Source organism: Bison bison, unplaced genomic scaffold (genome assembly GCF_000754665.1).
Source record: "Bison bison bison isolate TAMUID 2011002044 unplaced genomic scaffold, Bison_UMD1.0 scf7180017864260, whole genome shotgun sequence".
Lineage (NCBI taxonomy): Eukaryota > Metazoa > Chordata > Mammalia > Artiodactyla > Bovidae > Bison > Bison bison.
In genome coordinates this window covers 4,216,365-4,217,384 of record NW_011494832.1, presented here as the reverse complement: position 1 = coordinate 4,217,384, position 1,020 = coordinate 4,216,365, and positions in this window count along the sequence as shown.

Below are 1,020 nucleotides of genomic sequence, written 5' to 3'. Positions count from 1 at the left end.
AGAGAGAGACATTACTTTGCCAACAAAGGTTCATCTAGTCAAGGCTATGGTTTTTCCTGTGGTCATGTATGGATGTGAGAGTTGGACTGTGAAGAAAGCTGAGCACCGAAGAATTGATGCTTTTGAACTGTGGTGCTGGAGAAGACTCTTGAGAGTCCCCTGGACTGCAAGGAGATCCAACCAGTCCATTCTGAAGGAGATCAGCCCTGAGATTTCTTTGGAAGGAATGATGCTAAAGCTTAAACTCCAGTACTCTGGCCACCTCATGCGAAGAGTTGACTCATTGGAAAAGACTCTGATGCTGGGAGGGATTGGGGGCAGGAGGAGAAGGGGACGACAGAGGATGTGATGGCTGGATTGCATCACTGACTTAATGAACGTGAGTCTGGGTGAACTCCGGGAGTTGGTGATGGACAGGGAGGCCTGGTGTGCTGCAATTCATGGGGTCGCAAAGAGTAGGACACGACTGAGCAACTGATCTGATCTGATCTGATCTGACTACGCCAAAGCCTTTGACTCTGTGGATCACAATAAACAAAGCCTGTTTATTTAACTTCTATGCAGAGTACATCATGAGAAACGCTGGACTGGAAGAAACACAAACTGGAATCAAGATTGCCGGGAGAAATATCAATAAGTTCAGATATGCAGATGACACCACCCTTATGGCAGAGAGTGAAGAGGAACTCAAAATCCTCTTGATGAAAGTGAAAGTGGAGAGTAAAAAACTTGGCTTAAAGCTCAACATTCAGAAAACGAAGATCATGGCATCCAGTCCCATCACTTCATGGCAAATAGATGGGGAAACAGTGGCAGACTTTATGTTCTTTGGGCTCCGAAGCCATGGCACAGGTGACTGCAACCATGAAATAAATAGGTGCTTACTCCTTGGAAGAAAATTTATGACCTAGACAGCATATTAAAAAGCAGAGACATTACCTTGCCAACAAAGGTTCGTCTAGTCAAGGCTATGGTTTTTCCTGTGGTCATGTATGGATGTGAGAGTTGGACTGTGAAGTG